This window comes from Alligator mississippiensis, chromosome 4, assembly GCF_030867095.1.
Source record: "Alligator mississippiensis isolate rAllMis1 chromosome 4, rAllMis1, whole genome shotgun sequence".
Lineage (NCBI taxonomy): Eukaryota > Metazoa > Chordata > Crocodylia > Alligatoridae > Alligator > Alligator mississippiensis.
The window spans coordinates 182,784,652-182,804,163 of NC_081827.1; the positions used below are offsets into that span (position 1 = coordinate 182,784,652).

The following is a 19,512-nucleotide window of genomic DNA, read 5'->3' on the forward strand; positions in this document are numbered from 1 at the left end:
TACCTTTCATCAGGCATTGGAGAAAAGATTGTAAAAGTTCTCGTGGGTAGAAATGAAAGTTCATATTTCATAGGATTGCGTAGAGGAGTCGATAGATGGAAAACTCCTCTGGGCAGGCAGTTCTTAGCTGTTAAGGGGTCTTTCAGCTCTCTTGTGAGGCTCTGTGATGATGCAAATTGCCTTGAACAAAGGCAGGAGCAAGATCTCAGGTTTCAGGTGGTCAAAGTTGTTTCCTCCCTGGGAAATTATGAAGATTTCATTTTTAAAAATTGGCTAAAATTCAATATTTTCCATGTGTCAGGTATCCAGGTTGTAGCTGTATTGGTCTAGAGCAGGGGTTTTCAACAGTTTTTGGTTGGTGTACCCCTGGTGGCTGGTCGAGAAGCAGGGAGTCCCCCAGCCGGTTGATGAGCAGGGGGCGGGGTGTCACCGGGGCGGCTGATTGACAAGCGTGGGGGGGGAGGTCACCCGGCGGCTGATGAACGAGCAAGAAGGGGGTCCCCTGCACACAGCAGTGAAACTGGAAATGCCCCCTCTTCTCCATGCTGCTGCTGCATACCCCCTGGGGCCTTTCCAAGTATCCCTGGTTAACAACCCCTCATCTAGAGGAAAAAGCAATCAGGGCTCATAGTAGAGGTGATATCTTTTATTAGACCAACAAGATTTTTGCAAAAAAAAAAATTTAATTGTAAGCTTTCGGGCACAAACACCAGTATAGGTTTGTATAGCACCTAGCATAGCACAGCTCTCCCCCCAACTGGGGCATCCAGAACTACTATAATGCAAATAATAACCCATGTTACTCTCATTTTGTGTCATTTTTGCTCCTGTTTGGATACCTGTGGGGTGTCTTTTGTTTGTTCCCCTACAGCCTTAATCTTGTTTCTGGAAGAATACACCATGTGATGACAAGTCATGGCCTGTAGATCTCCCATGCTTGTCTTTCAGCAGCCTGCCTTGAGTGGCCTCGTGGAGGTTAGGGTTAGATAAATCAGCATGACAGCAGTACAGAATGCCTGCAATTTAAGCAGCTGCTCCTATCCAGTGTGTGTCCCTTTCTGATCCTGACCCGTGAAAGCAGGCCACGTTAAAAAGGGGGAGAAAGACTTTGAAGTCCAAAGCTGCTGTATCTCCTCTTCAAGTCATTAAGCAGGAGCTATACTTGATTGAATTAGCATTCCCTCTTTCAAATGGAGGTGAACGTAGGCTGTAGCATGGCAAGGAATGACCCTCAGCCTGCACAAAGTCTGGCTGTGCAGACTCTGGTATGCAGCTCTTATTTTTCTGGATCCGTGTGTGCAACACAGTATGTGCCGGAGGGACCATCCACAGAACACAGTGAGTACTAGCATGACACACAAAACCCTGAAAAGAACCCAGATGGAGCTGGCTCCCCCTGATAGCAATCAATCCCAAATGGGATCTTCATTTGTATTACTCCTTTGATTTTTAAAGGCTGAGGAATGATGATAGGGAAGCCAAATGAATCTTCAGTTGGGACAGAGCAGAACCCCAGCTACAAGAGAAGGGGGTGGGAAATCAGCTGAAAGGAAAGAAAAAAATCTGACCCAGCCCTGAACTTTTCTGGCAGGGAAGTGAAATTCATGAGGAAATATGGTGCAGCCTGCTATTCCTCATTATATTAGTGGGAACGACGTTATTGGGTCCAGTAAATCAGCCAGATGGCAACATGGGGATTAGATGAGAAGGTGGGATCAACAACAGGGTGTTGCTCCCTCCCCCTCGAAGAATTTTAATCACCATGGATTCCAAAGTGCTGTAGCGGGTTTGTTTATAATAAAATCTTTACAATGCTGGAGTATTTCTTCCTCCCTCCCTCCCTACGAGACAATCACAGGCAGACTTGCGCACAGGCCATTTGGAGGGGTGGAAGCAGTACTCAACTAACTGTCTCATCATCTGTTCTATAGGCTTCTTTAGGTTACTTATCTATTGTACGACCAACCATGCAATTACGCGGTTGGAGAGGGACTCAGGAGAGCTGGATTCAATACCCAGCTCTACCACACTTTCTTTGTGTGATCTTGGGCAAGTCCATGCCTCAGTTTCCCATCTGGAAGTGAATGTTTCCTTTCTTGTGCAATTTGTCCACCTGAAATTGAATCTTATTGCTCCCGCCATGACTTTCAATCATGTCTATGGTTGAGGTTGTCTTCAGGATTTAAATCTGAGACCTAGCCTGTACTGTCTGAATGAAAGGAATGCAATCTGTTACCAAGCATGTAGCCTGAGAATTCATCTCTCATATAAGGTCAACTACAACTGGAACAAAGATCCATATCAGTATAAATGTCAGCTGTCCTTTGGTCTTATCAGAAAGCCACAGCAGTTCATATTCCCTATTCAAGCTACCACCTGTAGTGGCTCCCTGCTCAGATTGTCGAGAGGAACTGAACCTTGCCCCTTTGAATTTAATGGCACGCATTGTTACTGCTTGAGGTGGAAGAACTTACAAGGAGTACAAGGGGCTCACTCTTTCAGCACCCTTGCGCAATGGAGCCTTGATCTCAGGGATGCTGGCTGCTAACATATGAAAACAATGATGGGCTGTGCATTGGCCCGAGTGGGGTGTTGGCTGTACTGAGCTGTGTAATACATTTGAAACAACCAGGAGGAGACTGTTTAATAAATAAATGCACCAATAAAGGAGAAAGAGAGAGAGCGGGATTGAAAATTTACTGACTGGCAAAGAAACTAACTGGCTCCTTTATCCTTGAGTTTGTTTATTTTTTATAGCTATTGAAGCTGTCTTCTCCAGTCAGTTATTCCAGGAAAAATCTGACTGGAGTCCTCCTTCATCATCTTTGAAAGGTCTCTGCACCATTCCCTCCTGTCTGTATCCAGTAACTTCCAATTCATTATTTTCCTCCCTGTCTTCCCTGGAATCTTTTTCTTCTGTGCGCTGTGGAGAATGGGCAGCTTCTGCTGAAGCCCAAGGAAAGAAAATGTTCCTCCCCAAGGATTCTCTGTGATTTCTTGTGAGTGTTTATGGGATTAATACTGGCAAAAATCAAACATGCAAGGTACATGCCAAGATATGACATCACAGGGCTAACAGACTCCAGAGCTACTTGGATAGATCCTAAAGAGATAAAGGGGTAACTGTCTGATTAGACTGGAATCCTATCTGATTTCTGAAAAGATATACGGCATATTTTGAGGAGAGCTGAGCAACAACAAAGAAGCAGATGGCACTCTTTAGAGCTCTGTTGGAAATCCAGCAGCCAACAATGGGCAGAAGTTACAGTGACCCAGAAGGACATATATATGATAAAAGTCTAGCTGCAGGGAGAAAGCCAAATACGAACACACCAGAACAGGGCTACATATCTCTTCTCTCTGATTTCTGGCATGGTTACTGAAAAGCAATAATCAAGGTGAGAGCCAACTTTCCTTCCATCAGGGGAACTGCAAATGACATGAAGGGTGAGCATGAAAGACCTTATAGGAGTGAGCTAATGCATGATGGTTGTTATTCTCAGGGTGGTTGTTGGGATTAAGCCAGAGATTTCTGGACACTCACTAGTAAGAAGAGCACAAGACGCTAGTGGGCAGGGCAAAAGCAGGAGGGACTGGAACACGCAATGAAATATAAAGCAAACACAATACCTTCTTGATGTGAGGATAAGCTGCATGGCCATGTTTTTGCTGTAGAGGTATGGGTAGCAGTGTGCACTGTGCAGGGGTGTGTTTATGATCGTGACAATTTCACTTGATGATATGATGGACTACACAACTGTTACAAGAGGGTAGGAGGTATTTGTCAAATGGAAGTGAGATCAGCCCAGAAGTGAGGTACCTACCCTGTGGGTTATGAACTCCTGAATCTACTTACCAGCAACTTTTGTTCTAGGCTCTAGGGCATTTTGCAGTGTGGTTCGCTGCCATCTACGATATCTCCCTTTTCCTCTCAGGCCCAGTTCATTTCATCTTCGTGTTTTGGGAAACCCATGCCTAACCTTAAGGAAGAGACTGTATCTGGATGTAGCTTGACAAATGGGCCCTAATCCTATCAAGATGTGCACAAGTGCTTGACTTCCTATGCATGTATAATCCCACTGAAGTCACATGAGTAATGTTCAAAATGAGTTTGTGTTTTCAGGATCAAGACTAGTGACATCAAGGCTAGGGACACACATTACACATAAGCTGGTTTAAGTGCTCAGAAACTGTTTTAAACCTGTAAGAGAACATATGTTCAGTGCACATAAATCAGTTTCAAAATGGCTGAAGCTGGCTTAAGATAAGCCTGGTTGTATGTAGTATCAGACTTAACTGATTTGGGTCAAACCAGTTTGCTATGTCTGTGCCAGACCCCTTTCTGGTTTAAGTTAAACCAGAGTTCCCCAGCATTCCAGATTCTTTGCAGCCCTGGGCTGTGCTGGGCTATGCTTTCTGCTCCAGAAAATAGGGCTGGCCTTGCCGTTCTGCTCCCTAGCTGGAGCTCTGGCGGAGACTGCAGGCACAGCAGGGTCTGCCTGGCTTCTCCCTACACCCCCCACTTCCCTTACCACTTGCTGCTAAAGCAGGGATCCCCCCTTCCTCCCTCCTATCTCCCATAGCACAGACCCTGGCCAGGATGTGGTATCCTAGCTAATGCTGAAAGGTGTCTCTGTGTGCATGCGTGTGTGTGTCTCCAATTTCACCAGGACAGGCAGACAGAACAGTGTCCGCTTAGGGCTTTTTGGAGCTAATCAACAGGTCAGCTGGTAATATCCCTCCATTCCTTTCTTGGAAATAGCTGTTTAAGAAGAGCTTGAACTAATGAGGGAGACTTTTGTTTTGTTGATGAGCTGATAAATGCTGTTATCAATTCCCTGCTGGCTCCCTCGCCTGTCAGGTTTGCTGCAGACAGTATGAAGAAGCAGGGAGATGGAGACTGAAAAGCTCAGTATCATTAACAGATGCATGCATTCCACACCCCACTTTTGCCTCAGAGTGCTAGCCAGGAGCTGGGGCGTGGCAACACTACCACCCCTTGAGTAGCGACCCAGGAAAAGCCTGGGATAGTGCAGGCAGAGTTGGGGTTTACATCCCACCCTAATCAGAGGTCCTGCCACAGCCTGGCCATGTCTCACCTCAGCTCAGCACTTCAGAAGACAAAGGGCGGCTGCTCTAGCGCCCCCAGCTTCTAGCCTGAGCCACTGCAGGCATGTGCCTACATTTCCTCAGTCTAGAGGGAATGTCTGTCCAGTTGCAACCTGATTCAATCTAGCCAGGTTAGACTAACCTGCAAAGATTTAATAAATTTAGGCTCAGGCTTTTTGAATGTCTGTCCCTACCCCAGGAAACCCAAGCATGTAATCTTAAAGAAGGGCTGAGCCAGTGATTTTTCAACCATGATGCTGTAGCACCCAGGGGTGCTGTCAGATACTTTGAAGAGTCTCTTGTAGTCTGAGGAGATAACCCAGGTGTGAGAAGATAAGCAGATAAGTTCAGGCTTATGTTTATCCCTGTTTGGCTTTTCCCCTAAAATCCCACTGTCTGGTCCCTCTGCAAGAAGGTGTGCACTATAATATATACATTAGTTTTGAAATGAAGTGCCACTTAGTTCACAAAAGTGGTGGAGGGGATACCTTGAGTCCAGTGAGTTTGAGAACCACTGAGCTAGCCAATCATTTTGAATAGAAATGAGTACAACTAGATACCATAACTGTACTGTTACATCTTTCTTTATATGCTCCTACTGAAATGCATCATTTTCCTCCATCATAAGCCTCAGTCCATCAACATGTAAAACACATAAAGTAATAGATACTAAACTTATTTTCCATGATATATTTAATTTTTATTATTCCAGATGATTACTGCTTAAATTGGTTGTGCACTAGTCCAGAGCAACCATCAGATTCTAAAATTCTAACATTAAAAAAGCCTAAGTCTGTCAGTCTTTCTGTCTGTCTGTAACGCTTTATTCACACTCTGATTGGCTGAAGGAAACAGACAATCAGAGTGCTCCAAGCGTGGGGGAGCACCACCATGATTCTGAAGCCATGCCAAGGACTGGACAGAGGGTGCGGAAGCCATCATTCTTGACAGGCAATTGGCTAGTCGTTATTATAAATTTTAGTTTTGACAGTAGAACACTCAAAATTGACTTCGGACCTTAGGTTAAAGGAAACAGAAACTCTAGAAGATGAATAGATTTCTAAAGTGAACTGAATTCTCATAAGTACTGTTAGATTCAAGGCACTAGAGCCTTGATTCCTTTATCTAGCTGGGCAGTTAGAGCCAGACCATCATAATTCTGTGAACTGAGCTGGTTCTCTTCAAATTTTATCAATCCTGTGCAGTACTGTTTTATAAATGAAAGGGAACATTTGGTAAAAATCTATATGCAAAATATTATTGTAGAATTTGCAGTAGAACTGATTTAAAAGTATGTAGACAGAGGCAATACAACACATTAAAAATATTCTGTGCGCAATAATGCCCCTTTAAGTTTTACATATTATAAGGCAATGACATCAGTGTATCTCTGCTGGCATAACAGTAGATTGACTCCCTTTAGAATAGAATGAAGGAAACTGCATTTCTCTCTCTAACAACTGATTCTCCTTAGCAGTAACTAAATGCTCAAGGATATATTTGTTTACACTTTTGGAGATAAAAGCCCTTGCGGAAACCTGGACCTCCATCCTCTTCCCTCTCCTGCAGTGTCGCTGGGGAGGCAGCCTTCTTCACACAGCTTTCCAGTATTCTTCTAACAGTTCTCTTTATTCTCATTTACAGAAATTGCCCTCTGTCTTATGTTTATCAGGCCCCTGTTAGTGGTCTGAGAGCCTCATAATCTCCTGTGGATTTTCTCTCACAACACAAGGAGGACAGGACGGTACTAGTGTCCCCACTGTCAAAGTAGGGAGCTGTGTTGCAGAGAGACTAAACAAGGTCAAGATTTTGAAAAAGGCACTAGTGATTTTGCTTTCTCAGCTCTGGCCTTTTTGGCAGGCAGTGGGTACCCACACTTATATACTCAGGCTCTTTTAAGGTGCTTAGGCAGAGTACTCAAAATCATTAGTTACTTTTGGCTTCAGTGACTTCCTCCACATTGCAGAGCCTGTGGCATAGCAGTCAATTGAAGCCATGTTGCTGACTATTACTCTAGCCCAGGGGTGGGCAATTATTTTGAGTGGAGGGCAGCTTACCCAGTTTTGGCAGGCTGTCGAGGTCTGCATGGGTAGCCCCGCCCCCTGGTCACTATCTTGGGACCAATGTCCCAGGTCCAGTACCGGTGGGGCCCAAAGCAGGGCACAGGCCAGCAGGGGTCTGTGGAGCTGGGCTGGGCTGCACTAGCAGGGAGAGGGGGGAGCTGGCCCGGGTTCATAGAGCCCCTGCTGGCTGGGACCCCGTACTCCTGCCACCCTGCTCTGGGCCCCACCAGCACTGGCCCTGGGACACCAGTATGGGCCCTGTGCTCCCACTGGCTCCCTGCCCACTCACACCCAGTACCCCCCAGCCCTGCGGTACAGGCAGGGGGCAGCGCACAGCCCCGACCCCCTGCTTGCCAGCAGGGAAGAAGCTGGTGCTGAGCGCAGGGAAAAGTGGCCCCCCACCTGCCCCATGGCTGGCGCCTTGCGCTGCAGGTGCTTGCAGCCCACGTGGGGCTATCTGGAGCAGGCACAGGCAGCCCCAGGCGAGCTGTGAGCAGCTGCACCATGGGGCACTGGCAATGGGGCAGGCGAGGGGACACTTTTCCCCGTGCTCAGCAAGAACTTGTAACCCGGCCCCACTGCCAGCCTGGCAGTAGGGCTGGGTTACAACATTGTGCTGAGCACAGGGTGGGGAGAAAGCAGCCCCTCCCCACCCCATGCCTGGAGGCCCGTGCTGCAGTTGCTCGCACCCTGCCTAGGGCTGCCTGTGCCTGCTCCAGACAGCCCCGTGCAGGTTGCGAGCACTTGCAGTGTGGGGCGCCGGCCATGGGGCAGGCGAGGGGCCACTTTTCTCCACACAGGGAAGGATCCCGGGGGAAAGCTGAGCGTGGGGGGGAGTGGCCCCTCCCCCACCCCATGGCCGGCGCTCCCTGCTGCAGGCACTCGCAGCCCGCATGGGGCTGTCCAGAGTCGGCATAGGCAGCCCCACGCGGGCTGCAAGCAGCGCAGCGCAGGGCACCAGGTGTGGGCGGGGAGGGGCTGCTTCCCTCCCCTGTGCTCCTTCCTTGCCTGGGGTCCCTGCCCCCCCTTACTTGAGCTTCCCGTGCCTGGGCAGCCATGTGCTCCAGCCCACAAACCCTGGCTGGGGCTTCCAGCTTGGGGGTGAGGCTGGGCGGGCCCCACTGTTGTTGGAGCCTGCCGGGCTTCCCCTGAGTCATTTTTGACAGGAACCAAGGGCAGAGAAATATTAATTTTCCAATTTTTTGGGGGGGCCCTGTGGGCCGGATAGAATGGCCTTGTGGGCCAGATCGGCCTGCAGGCCTTATTTTGCCCACCCCTGCTCTAGCCACTGCACCCTCCTACCTTTCTCATCACCTCATCCCCTTCCCCGTCTTCTGCTCATCTTTCTGCTCCCTGCCTTATCTGCCCTGTGATGTCAGCTCCCTCCCAATTTGCTGCTTGCCTTGTACAGAGCTTGCCCATACCACTTGTAGCATGTGCTCTTCAGGTTGGCCACCTGGGCCTACTGTATCCTCTTAGTTCGTACTACTACTATGAGGGTGCTGCTGCTTAATAGATTGCCCCAGATGATTTTGTAGCATGGTAGAAAGATTTTTCCCAGCCTACACTTTTAATTTTTTTCAGTTTTATAGTCTGATAGCAACAAGAATACACTTTTAATTTTTTTCAGTTTTATAGTCTGATAGCAACAAGAAAAATGGCATCTTTTAAATCATAGGAGGATGGGGACTGAAAGAAAAATGAAGCCTGGAAACCGTTTTTTTCTTCTGTGGTACAATCTTGAATTCTTTCTTACTGCTTTAATCTCAGATCAGCATAGGCAAAACAGCCCTGGCTGTTCTTTTTAGGGTAAATCATGAGTATAAACTCTGAAGACAGTGGAATTATCCTAGTGAAAAGTGAGGGGACAAGCAGGCTCACAATTGCAAGATGTATTATGGCTGGTACAAACTGTATTGCTTCAAAATTGTATCTTTTAATCTGAAACATGTTTCTCCATACAGTGTGCTTTTATTACATTTCTACGGTGTCTAATTAAAGACCACAGAAACCTTCTGGGGTAAAAGTGAAGTAAAGGATGAACATAAACTAATCAGAATGTATATCATCACCATCATGTCCTTCTGGAGGAGGTTTAGCTAAATGATATAAATAATGCATTTGCAAAGCCCAGGTTTGAAACCTTTAATTACTTCAGAGCATACTGCTTCATTTGAAAAGTGATTCACGTGCAAGTGCCCCCGTTGATAAATACCAGTTTGTTTTTCTTTGTCTGGCTTTGTTTTTCAGTATTCTGGATTGGAAAGTAGCAATCACTCAAAGGCTGTTTAACATTATGGTAGATGTAAGAATAAAAGTACCTGGGGATGGCTTTGCTTATGTTGAGGCATTTTTATTGCTGACTGATGACAGTAGTACATCCTGCATCCGTGCATGGGGTTGGATGAGATGACATTTCCAAATTAAGTTCCTTCCAAACCTATGATTCTACACTGATGATCAGTAGTGTCCTGGAAACCTGAACAGATAGAGCCCTATTGTGCTGTACACCTTCCTGGAGTATAGAGTGAGAAGGGCCACCTGTGTCCTGAAGAGCTTGCAATGTAAGTAGACAAGAGGGACAAAATATGTAAGAAAGTATGAACACCTCCATTTTCAGGATGTAGACCCTTACTGCTCTGCCCATTTTTACACACAAGCAGGAGTGGGATCCCAGTCCCTGGGAGCCTTGGGATACTCTCACAAGGCAAATCTTATACCCCTCTTTCTTTGGTTGCCATTCCTTCTTCTCATGACTGTGATGTCCTACACAATGTCTAAGAGGCATTCATCATTAAAGTCTGCCTCTTGCAGCTAGTTCACTATTTATTCTTAAACTTGTTTCTCCTATACATTACAAAGCCAGCCCAGTGGTTGCTCTTTTCTGAGACAAAGAAGGCATGACAGGTAGGAAGTGACCTACCATGAATTTGGGAGGAAGTGCATTGCCTACTACCTTCACTGAGCCTGCTGCTATTTAGTGTCTTTCTCCTGAGTCCAGATAACAGATACATAATGGCATGTTGGACTTTGGCTCAGACTCAAAAGACCTGGCCTCTTTTCCTGCCTCAGCAACTGGCCTCTTGGTGATCTAGGACAAGTTACTTCCTTTGCCTCAGTTTTTCTACCCATAAAATATAGCTAATGATGGTGACTTCCTATGCACACATTAGACTATGTAATATGATTGCTGGGAAACATAATCAACAGTAGATTGCATCATAATGAGTTGAAAGTATTGTTGAAGACACATTTTAAAAAAACAACCCTGATGTGGAAGTGCCAGTAATGTTAACAATATTATCCTGTGTAGAAGCTTGCAATGCAGATATCCCATTGCATAATGATCAGTGTGCTCATACATATGCAATGTAACAACAAGTCTTAAGGGGGTGGAGATCTGAATTCAAAGGGCCTGAGCCTCATCTACACAAAGACTCTTTTCACTCAGTTCTGACATAAGTGGAATGAACTAGCATTTTCTGAAGCAGATCCTATAGAAGTGCTGTGCTAAGCAAGACACCATATTCCAGCACAGGGCAGTAGTTTATAGTACTTATGTACAAATCAATACATCATACACACCACAGCCATTCTCCTTTCCTAGCATATTTGTGGCTAGCAATATAACCTGACTCAACAACGACCCAAGAAAACATTTGTGTCGGTTATCTGGTAACCTGAACTAATTACTGGGAAATGACTGTCTGGGGTTGGACCTAATACTGTCCCATCAGCATTCAGTCCCACAGCTGCAAAAGCAAGAAGAAAAAACAGGAAGGGAGGTTAAAAAAGGAAGGCCAAGACAAAGAAAACAATGTTTCTTAAAAGCTCGGAGGACTTCTCTAATGGATGCTCCCCTTTTTCAAAGAAAGTTTCTGGTGATGCTAACTAGTGTTACTTTGTGTTACCAGTTGTTAGGCCTGTGCGAGTAGGCAGCTATTCAATCCGGCAGCTTCGGATGCCAGGGATCCAATCCGGAGCTCCGGATCGGTTTCCTGCTTTGATCCAGAGAAGTGGCTCCGAAGCTTCGGAGCCGCCTCGGAGATCCGGCCATAGGGTATAATGGGGAATCAGTGAAATATCTATAACTTTATTGTTTTTTGTCTGATTTGGATGAAACTTGCAGGGGTGGTTCCGAAGCTCCGAACCACTTCGGAAAGCCTAAAGAAGCCAGCGGTTCGATCCGGACATGCTGCTTTGGACACTGAAGAGTCTGAAGCTTCTCCAGATCTGAAGCACGGTCTGAAGCCTCGCACAGCCCTACCAGTTGTTAATGGCCTTAGCTATAGGTCCTGCTATGTTAGGCTCTGTACAATACCTACCCCAATGGCTGGACAATCTAAATAGATGAACTAGACACAGAGTGGCAAGGAGAAAATCTTAACAGGGGTTTTAGTGCCTAAATACCTTTGAGGATTTGAGCCAAAGTAATTTTCCCATGGTCTACGGCAGAACTGGGAATAGACGTCAGATGTCCTGCGTCCTAGGTCATTGGACTACCATCTGGATCTCATGGGGTAAAGTGGATTAGACTTGACCTACCCAAAGATGAGCACATCTAGCCCACAAGCATTTATAGTCAGGTTATCATGAAGGGCAAGACTAGATCTTTGCAGGTATTATATCTTGTCTTCTGATTTGAGGTGGGGTTAACAGTACCTCAGTGTCTTGGAGAATCCCTTTTATTTGAAAAGATAATTTTGAAACATGGAGCAACAGCGCAACAGAAGTGATCCTTAGTGCCTGGAGCATGTAACTGTGGAAACCCAGCTGATAGTATCTGTCACCACTGGGTGTAGCTGTGCTATTATAACAGTGAGAGTGTAGGAGTTTTACCACAGAGGCAGCAATACTGGGGGAGTATAACTCCTATTTGTGTCTTTGAAAATCTCCCTATCAGGCCTCACATTCCTGCCCCCAAAGAATCCCCAGTATCTTCTCTCTCAAGCTTTCTGCATATTCCCAATGACCAAAAGCTTATTAGGTCATAGTAGCACCTCATTAGCTACTATTAGCTCATAGTATAAGCTAATATTTATCATGGGCTAATGCCACTAATTTTAATACTAGCAAATTGTCCGTCAATAATGACAAGGGGGGGGCAGAGCTCCCCCCCCACTGCCACTGCCTCCCAAGAGTGGGGGGCAGGGGAAGCTCCATTGCTGCCACCCGCTGCCCTGCGCTACCACATCTGGCCCCTTGTCACACCCCCCCCGCAGGAGTTGGCAGTGGCGCAGTGTGGTGGGTGGCAGTGCTGTCTCCACCCGCCCTGCCTGTCATTCTTGATGACACTGGCTGCAGCCATGCCCTGCTGGGACCACCCCCCCTTCTCCCCCCCAAAACAGATACACAGACAGACTAACCCCTTTATATATATAGATTGGGGCAGACCACTTAAAAGGTTTTCAAAACTGGTTTTTATCTGAGATGTCTTCTGAAGAGACAATGTAGTAAATGCAGAAACTAAATTCTATTGTTAATTTTGGGATTTTCAAAGGTGTCTACTGGAGCATTCATCTCATTTCAGGGGGATTGTGCCCCTGAATCACTTAGATCTCTTTAGAAGTCCCAGCCTAAAGTGTGAAATACAGGGGGTTTTAATCTGAATATAAGTGATAGTTTAATCTTGGAGCCACTGGAGTGGCTAACAGTGGCACAATAATAATTTCCTTCATAAGATATTAAGAAAAACCAGGGTACAACTAATATGACAGAGAGCTAAATGAATACTTAGGGTGAAATTTTGGCTACATGAAAGTCAATGGCAAAAGACCAAATAACCTCACTGGGTACACATACACACACTAAGTCAATTTACGTTAAGTCATATCAGAACATACACCCATACAACTCCTTGACATGGTGACAGCCATCTTGTGAGCTAAGTCAACTTAACTAATGTGACTCAAGATAATATACCTTGGAGGTGTATTATCTTGCATCACATTTAAATTGACTCTGCTCCACATATGTATGTATACTCTGGCAGATAAGTCAACCTAAACAAGTTTTAAACTGGCTTAACTGTTAGAAAGTTAGTACGTGTGTATGCACCCAGTGAGGTCAAGATCTCACTCTTAGTGAACACAATATGCAAGGATTCATATTAACCAAAAAGTGACTATATCAAACCACATCTATTTATCCATTCTCTTTGCAGGGCTGAACAGTGTGCTCTGTTCTGTATAATGTAAGTGATTGTAGCCCGAAGCTAATTTTAGGTACAATGTGATAATGAGATATAACAAGGAGCCTGAGGGACAGGTAGTAAGATTAAGATCATACAGTTCCTAAATTTAAGCATGTGAACAGTGACAAAGTTGGGATTTTACATTTTGCTCTTTGCTCTTTTAAAACAATTTAATAACTGAAATAATCTGAAAATACAAGTTACAGATTTTAAGATTTAGTCAAGCTGAAGTGACCTGAGCTCCCATGGTGCTTCATGGGAGTTGTTCCAGATTCCTCATGCCCGTGTTCTTCCTTACAGTTCTCCAAATAGCCTGGTTCTCCCTGAGACAAAGCTACAGCTAAACCAAGGGTGTGACCACAATGCATCATGGGATATGCTGTCAGCCAAGGTAGCATGACTCCTAAAGAAGAATGGGGGCATAAAGGACCCAGAATTATAATTCCACAAATTCCCCACTTCTGACAAAACAGATCTTTTCCTGTGGAAAGCTCTGGTTTTAACTGACAACTTTGTTTTCCAACAGGAAAATGTTTTGGTTTTTTTCCTAAAATTTTTAACCAATGCTAGAAAAGCCCCTCCATGTTTAACTCCAAGGTCTTGCATGGGCTATGGGGCTGAATCAATTGCACAATCACAATCTTGATTATACTGAGGCTAGATACACAGGCCAGGCAGGAGTTGAGGTTTCATTGTATTCCAGTGCTCTGGCTTGCTCCACTTGCCTCAAGGAGCAGTTGCTTCTGTCCAGCAATTGTTCTGCCTCTCTGCCCTCCCAGAAAACACAAGTCTTGCTTGAGCAGATTGATGCTTATCTTCACAGGAGCTAACATGGCTGCCACGATCTATCTGCCTAGAAATGTCTGCTTGAGTGGAATTGAAGAACGCCTTCCATACAGCAGCATCCAGTCAAGGGAAATAACATGCGTTTTGAGTTAGACCAGGCTTTAACTCTTTCTCTTGCCATCCCCACTATGCTGTCTTTGTGTTTCAAGGCTGTTTCAATTGCCCATCCCGCCTGTGGTTTATTTTCCTGACCTGACTTTTTAAAGGGATCTCATGCTTTTCCCAACCCAAATCAAGACAGTTGTCATCTTCAAGAGTGAAAGCCACCAGTTGTTCCTCTTCCCCACCAATTAAGCAAAATCTTCCTCACTTACATTAGAATGAGGCAGTCTAAAAGGACATTGATGTTATTAGGAGCAATTACTATTTTTACCCTTCTGAATGCAGATCCGGTGGGATTCCTGCAGGAGGCCATAAACTGTGGTCATCAGTACTCCAAAGAAGCCTTCTTTGCAGAAATTGCAAGCTGCTTGCCTGCTATTTATTTGTAGCAAGCATTTCAAATAATTAATAATGGTAACACTATGCAATGTCCAAGTAGGTTTGTGTACTCAGAAGCCCTGACCTCTACGGGCTACTTGTGTCCTTATTACCTTCCCTTAATTATACAACTAGGATCTCCTACAATGCTATCAGCCTGGCAACAAGTTACCTTCTATCTCCCCCTAGTGGATATCTAGTAGTAGCTGGAAATGATATACTTCTATCATCTACAGAGAAGCTGGAGTGAAAATATACCGTTTCATGTAATGGATCATTACAGTGTTAATGGTGTATGAGTGCCATGAGGTTGGTTTTTGCTTAGCTTTGAGGTAGACACACACAAAGCATTCCCACCATTGCCAAGTTTGAACTTGGCCTGTGACACGGTGTGGGTGAGAAGGGAAGTCACACCCTGCTGCTTTTTTTTCTTACATGGTAAAAAAATAGCCAACAACTACAGGGTTTGTTGTTTCTTTTAAAGAGGGAACCCAAGAAATTAAACTGAAATTGCCTAGTGGACTTTACTCATACGCGCATGCGCGCACACACACACACGTTTGTAAGTTGGAGAGTCTCAGTAGTGAGAAGAAAAATGTTAATCTGAGGCTGTGGCTCAGATTTCGGATTCTGTTAGTTTCCCAGAGAGTTAAAAATGACTATGGGAGAACAAAGCCTTCTGCACTAGTGACCACATAGGCATCAGGCAAGGAGCTAGCTCCCTTTGTTTCTCTCCTGTGGCCCCAAGGGAGATGTTTCAGAATTGGCTCTAATTTTTGTTAAAAATAAAACCCACGTGACTTGTTTTTGTGAGTGATTTTGTGAGTGAGTTAACTTCCGGGAGAATTGGGGAAGCATCTCACAGTGAAGTAGCTGAGAGTGACATCTGAACTTGGTCTGAACACAGAATCTATGATCCTCTTTAGAAAAATTTAGATAACTTCAGGTGTGACCTTCATGCAGTATTCTGTGCTGTTCTTGCCTGGGATAAGCGTCTTTAAATCGTGCCCTGCAGCAACGTTTATTGCGGTTTTAATTTTTTTTTAATCTCCATGGAGGATTAGGTTAGGACCACACTCATTTGACTTTTGTATTAAAGAGAAGGAAATGAGAAATGAGATTAAATAACTCTCAGTTCCCCCTCCCATCCAAACCACCAGCACCTCCCTCTCCATGGGAATTGAATGCCTTCCCTGAGAATTTGCTACATTGCATTAAAAAACTGTAGGATCAAATATAAGCAGTTCCATTTGTATGCAGTGCATATGCCTGCACATTCTAGCCTCAGAGGAAGATTTCCAAAGTCTCCCAATATTCTTTGTTTTATATGTGGAGTCTGTTTAACAGGAGGTCCAAGGCAAACAATTGACAGTGACACCACTTACAAGCTGTTGAATTCTCTATGGCTTTCATGGAAGTCTTTCTCAATTTGTTGTTTAGAACCCCTTCTCCTAAGGGCTGCAACACTTCAACCAAAATTGGCTTCTAAAGCTAAGCAGGCCATGTCCCATTGATAGAGCAGTGCTACGGACTGGAAATTAATCTGGTGGGTTTTTTTCCTGAGTTGCTGGGGAATGGCTGGGCCAAAGAATTTGGAACAGATGAGGCTGTTTAGAGAATATTTGACATCTAAAGTTAAACTTTATCCCCTTTGAGGCAGCTGGAATCTACTCTCTGTTATTTTACAGGACAATGAGGATCTAGTCTCCATCACTCAAGGGGGGAACCTGGAATCCAGGCTTTATCAGAAGACAGGTTTTTTCCCACTCATTGATTTTTTTAACTTCCTTACAAAATGTTGCTAGACTGCTGGGGTTTATGATGAGAGCATCTTATGTCTTAAGTGTGTGAGAGCAGTTTGCTGTTTCACCCCTCACTTTGCAGTATAATAAAACAGGTCTCTAATTCCTCTTCTGCCCTCACTCTTCAACCTCTCTCATGCCAATGTGGGTCCTGTCTCTCTCCTGTGAGATAAGGAAGAAGGGTCTTGCTGTGGGTACCAAGCTATATCCTCACTCTGACATAAAAAAAAAGAGAAATTAATTGCTCTACCATGTCCCTAGGTCCTGATCCAAACCTCACTGAAATCTTTCCAACACCTTCTCTACACGGGCTCTACTGTGCTCTCATTGAACTCTTGGTGACTTCAGTGGCATAGGATCAGGCTCTAACTGAGGGAAGGCAAAAAATGAACAGCAGCCCTACCAGAGACAGGAAGGAGAGGGGGAGGAAGATGTAAGGAGCCAGACCACCAGACCAACTCCAGGGTAGTTGAATGCCAAAACTCTGCTAAATCCTGGGCCCATCCACATCTCAGGCTGTGCGCAGTGAAGCTCCAGTACTATTTCAATTAGTTCCTCATACAAGAGCAAAACCCACAAAGAATAAATAAATAAACCCCAGCAAGTCAATCAAACCTCTGAGTGGCCAACTCTTGGCCTTGCTCTTCTCTGTGTGTGCAGTGCCAAGCACATGTGCCAGCCTTCCTTGGGAACAGTTCTTCATCAAAGAGCCTTCTTGCTTACTGCTATCATCATCATCCTGACCTTTCTCCCAGCACTCTGTGCTGATCTAAGGACGTTCTCAATTGCATGAGGACTAAGATTCCTCTTTTTATTGTTGGGCTGTTTCCAGCATGAGTCACTGTCCGCCTCTTCTCATTAATTAGTGTACTGGGAGTTGTAAGTATGACTTTGGTGCAGTCTACTAGAATTAATCAAAGTATATCTTACAACATTTACATTCAGTAAAAACATCATCCGGCCAAATCCCTCTTGACTGGCACAACTCTAGCTTCAAACCTCTCTGCTTTTTTTTTCCTCCTCTTTTCTTCTCTTTTAATTCTGTTTCCCACATATGTTGGTAGCTTCTTTCTCCCTAAGTTTGGCAGATTCCTATTCACTGGGGTCTATTTTTGTGCAGATTTCCAAGTTTGTTTCCAATGCATATACAAAATGTACATTTCTCAGTAGAGCTGGGTGGGAATTTGATTTTTTTTGGTTTGTTTCACAAAAGAATCTGCAAATTTTGAAATGTTCTTGTTTAAAAAATGGAACAAACAAAAAATTGAAACTTCATGTAAAACAGAATTCTTTAAATATATATATATACTGTGTCAGTGAAAACATTTCAATTTTTAAAATAAAAAAAAGTTCTGATTTTAACTTTTTAAATTTCTTATAACATTACCATGGGCAGGACAGGGAGGAACCGAAGCATTGATTTTGGAACAGGATATAAGCAAGTCCTGTTCCAAAAAAGTTGAAAAGGATTGCTTCAGAGTTATTCAAAAGGTGGTTGTTGAGTAGATAAACCAATCTCAGCCCTACACTCTGACAGAGCTTCTAGGAAGGGACTGTAACAATAGAAAGTACAGAACTGCAAGTAAACCATCCCGCTCCTGTTACCCCTAGAAGGACCTTGAGAGCAGAAGCCCATGATTTGATCACTCATGTCAATGCATTTATAAAGATTTTGCCTTACCTGAAAGATGAGCTGTTCCCATTGAACTCTCAGGCCAATGAGATTAATGAACATACTAGATTCATTGCTTAGCATTTGCATCAGGTTCCAAAACTTGAATTTTTGCTTAGTAAACTGGAGCTTGGGGGTGGGAGATGTTTGGAAAACTGAACCTGATCAGAGATAATCATATGTGTGGGCTTCAGGAGGCCAAAAGCTGTGAAAAAGCAAACCAGGAGTCTGCGAACTGACAGAGAACCAGAAGTGAAACTGTTAAGTCAAGAAGGATTCAAAGTAAAATTCACAAGGGTGTGTGCCATTTGATTTCCCCCATAGCTTCTGGCTCCTTTCTGTGCCTGCTGGACATTGCCTTAAGTGTCACCGTGCCTGGTGTTTTACAACAACTGCTGTAGACATTCTGATAAGGAATTTGATTCAACATCAGTAAGAGTCAGGCTCTAGATTTCTGTTGTGTATATGAGAAACGCAATGTAGGATCCCTGCTAACATAGGATCTAGTTATTCCTGTTTTAAAGGTATCCAAATTTTACTTCAGCATTTCACCCTTCCCAGACCCTGCTGGTGAATTCTTGTACGATCAGTCTTAGTAAGCTTGCTGGAAGTGTTGTTTTCTCTAATGTAATATTATTTCCATTGGTGGTAGGGAAGATGATGGGGGGAGACTGTGTGTGTGTGAGTGCACACGCACGCACACACACATGCATGTACAGGGTGTAGGTGAGTGAAGTTACCTTTCATGCCTGTTATTATTTACTATCTGTTTTACAGAAGTATTTAGAGCGCCGCCCCCCCCCCCCCCCCGCCCCGTGATGATCACAGTCCCTTTTTGGCTAGATCAGCACCATATATTCTGCACAATGTAAGAAGCAGAATGGCAGTACATTGTCCAATCAGTTGAACTATGACCATCTGAGGCAAAACCTGGTCCAGGTTTCTCCCTTGCTCCAAACAACAACAGTTTATTCCAGTTCTTTTCCTGGTACAACTATCTTTCTTCTCTGTAGCTGCTCAGCTAGCTGTTCCTGGTCAGCATATTGGGGGAGTGAAATGAAGACTGCCTATTCCTCAATCCTTGCCTATCTAGACACAATCCACAAGGACTCAAGAGACAGCAAAGGCCAAGGACAGCTGTTTTTCCCCAGGCACAGTACTTCTGATACAGGTAGCAAGGACTAGGAAACTCCTAATGCTCAATGACTTAATGAGCAATGCTCAATGACTTAATCCCTTAATGAGAGAGGAGCAGGGAATGCAGTCTGGTCTTAAACGTTATTGCTCATTCATTGTTGTTATGCAATAGTAGTGCATCTATCTCTGAAAGCCTTAGGAAGTGGTTAA

The 19,512-nt window shown here is 44.6% G+C and overlaps 1 long non-coding RNA gene across 1 annotated transcript in view; it reads left to right on the forward strand.

Annotated features, from left to right (window-relative positions):
* Positions 1–1,262: 1,262 nt before the first annotated feature.
* The window catches only part of LOC109284268 (uncharacterized), a 43,993-nt gene continuing 25,743 nt past the window's right edge, over positions 1,263–19,512 (forward strand). The window contains exon 1 of the long non-coding RNA XR_009462044.1: positions 1,263–1,338. This is a non-coding gene — a long non-coding RNA (uncharacterized LOC109284268). The remainder of the gene's footprint in view (positions 1,339–19,512) is intronic.